Here is a 4,139-nt window from a genome sequence, read left to right on the forward strand (position 1 = left end):
TGCCTGCCAATACAGGAGACATAAGAGACACAGGTCTGATCCCTGGGTTGGGAAGGCCCCCTGGAGAAAGTATTCTTGCCTGGAGAATACCATGGACAGAGGAGCCTGGAGGGCTATAGTCCACGGAGTTTCAAAGTGTCAGACACGACTGAAGCAACTTAGAATGAATAAAATTGGCTCCTGAAAATATCTATCTGAAGGCCTGTCCTGCCAGTCCACACACACACACACACACACACACACACCAAATCCCCCCCCCCCCCACTCAGCAGAGAGGACCTCATCTCATTTCTGTTCTCCACCCTGAATGAAGGGCAGCAGCTGCAGTGGCAAAAGACTTAATCCTTGTAGAGGTAGATGGCAAGTGCCCATGGAAAGTGGCTAATTTGTAGTTGATGCATAGAACCTTGCATAAATAGATATTTGATTTTTGACAAAAGTAGCACTGCAGAGGAGTAAGGGAAAAGTCCTTTTTTTTTTTTTTTTTTTCTTAAATGGTGTGGAGACAATTGAGTATACACAGGGAAAAAGTATTAAAAATTAAACTTAACCCTGACTTTACCACACACACATACATCAGTATACACAGTCCCTCCTCATCATTTGATTTGGTACTTGTGAATTTCTTTGCTCGCTAAAATTTATTTGTGATCCCCAAATCAATACTTATACAGTCTTTTGTGGTCATTGTGATCCTGCACTGAGTGGTGAATGTGAGTCTTTCAATGAAGACACTGTCAGGTGAAGTCGAATAAGGCAACTTTGTTTTAGCTCTCATACTGTAAACAATTGTTCTTTCAAGGTCTATTACTACCACATGTTTTTTCCTATTTTTGCTTGTTTTTGGTGTTTTTACTGTTTAAAATGGCCTCTAAGCACAGCACTGGAGTACTGTCCAGAGTTCCTAAGAAAGCTATAATTTGGCTTATAGAGAAAATATGAGTATTAATAAGCTTCTTCAGGCATGAATTACAGTGCTTGGGCTGTTGGCCATGAGTTTCTCAACCTAAATAAACCTACATTATGAGGCAGTAATCAAGTAGAAAGCATTTATCTGAGATCTAAGAATTGCAATTGTGCACACAGATTCTGGTTGGCAACCCAGTGTCTCCCTTGGAAATAAAAGATCTTTTAAAGGCAAAAGAAGAGAGGTTTGTATTATAAGGAATTTTAATTGGAATTAGAGGCAGGCAGTAGCATTGGCTTAACATGATTAAGTGCTAAGACTTTTGGATGCATGCTAAGTCGCTTCAGTCATATCCAACTCTTTCCAACTCTGTGGACTGTAGCCGGCCAGTCTCCTCTGTCAATGGGATTCTCCAGGCAAGAATACTGGAGTGGATTTCATTGCCCTACTCCAGGGAATCTTCCCAACCCATGGATCGAACCCAGGTCTCTTATGTCTTCTGCGTTGCAGGTGGGTTCATTACCACAGAGGGCTGTAAAATTCCTCACTGTGACAAGTACAGGTGTCCCTAGGTTTGTGGTTGGCCCAGTTCAAAAGTTCATGGTTCCACATGGTTGGGACATGTATAAAATCCACTTTGGTAATGGCCTCCCAGCTCTAAGACCCCTTGACGTAAACAACTCCATTTTATTTCATAGGTTCAAAGTTAATGAGTCAGTAATTTGGTATATCCAGAAAAAGGAAGAGGAAATTTACCCATCTTTACATGAGGCAGCTCAGGAAAGTGCTAAAGGAACAGCTCTAGTGTGTGATGATGCTATGGAAAAGTGACTAAGTCTGTGTGTTTATAAGATGATAACAAATTAATAAAAGCAGAGTGGGGCAGCATTCTTGTGAGGCTGGAAGCCAAAAACATTTACAGTCACATTACCCAGGGTTAGGAAAATGTTAAACCCGTCTTGACAAAAGGCTGGCTGATTGGCTTGCACATTTCAAAAAGGCCATATGTGGTGAAAAACATTGAACTTGTAGATGAGGCAGATCTGTAGGTCAGAAGGTTGTGGAAGAATTTTTATGGTATCCACTAAGTCTTGTACAGGAAAAGAATAATGGAAAGAGAAGATTTACAATGCTGATGAGACTGGCTTGTTTTAAAAGGACATTGATAAAGATCATATACAACAGAAAATGGCATTTCAGATGGTGAAAATGTCATCAGAGACTTACAGGAACCTAATCCTATATTTTTTCCTAAGAGCATAGTTCATAATTTGCTAATTCAGTGTTTATGGTGACTTTATAAAACATAACTATTGAGAATAATTAGAATCAAATGTATATATATACACATATTATATAATCTTACAAATCAATAAGAAAAAGATGGACAACAAAGACCATTATAAAAAAATTAACAAAAGATTTGAACAATTCCCTAAAAAAAAACAGGAATTCCACAGTCCAAAGATCATTTGAAATGGTGCTCAACATTATTAGTAATTAGGAAAACATAAATTAAAAACTGCAGTACAGAGACCTTGCAGACACCACCACCCTGAGCTTCCTGCACTGCCCAGCCTAGTTCACATCCACCATGTTTTTGGACATCACCATCCACAGAAAGCCCTTAGGCTGCATCCCCTTTAAACTGTTTGCAGACCAAGTTCCAAAAAGAGTAGAAAACTTTCATACTCTGAGCACTGGGGAGAAAGGTTATGGTTATAAAGGTTCCTGCTTTCACAGGAATAATTCCAGGATGTATGTGCCAGGGTAGTGGCTTCACATGCCACAATGGCACTGGTGGCAAGTCCATCTATGGGGAGAAATTTGATGATGAGAATTTCATCCTGAAGTATATGAGTCCTAGCATCTTGTCCATGGCAAATGCTGGTCCCAACACAAAATAGTTCCCAGTTTTTTCATCTACACTGCCAAGACTGAGTGGTTGGATGGCAAGCATGTGGTCGTTGGCAAGGTGAAGACAGCATGAATATTGTAGAAGCCATGGAGCGCTTTGGGACCAGGAATGGCAAGATCAGCAAGATTACCACGGCTCACTGTGGACAAATCTAATAAATTTGACTTGCATTCTACTTAGCCACCAAACCATTCCTTTTGTAGCTCAGGAGAGCACCCCTTCACCCCCATCTGCTTGAAATATCCTATAATCTTTGTGGTCTCACTGCAGTTCTTTGGGTTCCATATTTTCCTTATCTCCCTCCAAGTTAACTGGATTGCAATGTTAAATTTATGATTATGGAATTAAAAACTAAACAACAGAAACAACAACAAAACACCCACAGTATGAGATCATTACCCATATTCCAGACTGGTAAATTTTTCAATACAGTTCAGTCGCTCCATTGTGTCCAACTCTTTGTGACCCTATGGACTTTAGCGCCATTCCTTCTATAAAGTGGTAAATTTTTACAACCTGATAATATCCCATGGTGAAAAAGATATAATTCTAATACTCTATGGGTGGAAGTGCACAATTAACATAAGCACTTTGGAAAATAAGACTCATTTAATAAAACTGAAACATATATACTCTTGTAGTCCAGCAATTCCATTCTTGAGTGAATACCCATACAAAGTGCATGTATACACACACCCGAAGGCACTGAAAAGAATTCCCATAATAGCACTGTTCTTAATAGCCCGAACAGGAAACAATCCATAGGTACATTATTGGTGAAGGTAGGAATAATCTGTGGTGTTTTCTTCTCATAATGAGAATAAGAACTCTAAATATGGGGAGGTTATACCCATATTTTCTGAAATGATTATCATCCCCATGTTTTTTTTAATGAGGATAGAAAATATGAGTGCTCAGAGCAAGCTCCAGAGAAAGGTAATGTGCTCTAGTCTAGGAGTAACAGATCTTTTTTCCAGATTTTCTCTATTTTTAAAAGCATAACAGTTTTCATTTTGTTAGCTTAAGATTCCATTTTAAATATTTTAAGTGTATTAGCATATTAAAATCCACAGAAAGCTAAAGAAGCATTCCCCTGCTGTTGTTATGTTAATGGACATGTCATTTAACCGATTTTAAATTTTATTGTCCTCATCTATTAATTGGTGATGAGTCAAGTCCATTAGCTATAAATGTATTAGCAAATAATGGAACACTTGAATAACAATGTTCAAATAAGAGTTATCCTCTCTCTCACAATAAAGAAAAATCCAAAAATCAGCAGTTGCAGTCATTTTTTCAGGTGCTCAAAAATGA

General features: G+C 38.5%; 1 pseudogene; it reads left to right on the forward strand.

Annotated features, from left to right (window-relative positions):
• The first annotated feature begins 2,435 nt into the window (after nt 1–2,435).
• Nucleotides 2,436–3,043, forward strand: LOC112445821 (peptidyl-prolyl cis-trans isomerase A-like; annotated as a pseudogene).
• Nucleotides 3,044–4,139: the final 1,096 nt, after the last annotated feature.

The sequence above is a fragment of the Bos taurus genome, unplaced genomic scaffold (assembly GCF_002263795.3).
Source record: "Bos taurus isolate L1 Dominette 01449 registration number 42190680 breed Hereford unplaced genomic scaffold, ARS-UCD2.0 Super-Scaffold_1723_ScbfJmS_2085, whole genome shotgun sequence".
Lineage (NCBI taxonomy): Eukaryota > Metazoa > Chordata > Mammalia > Artiodactyla > Bovidae > Bos > Bos taurus.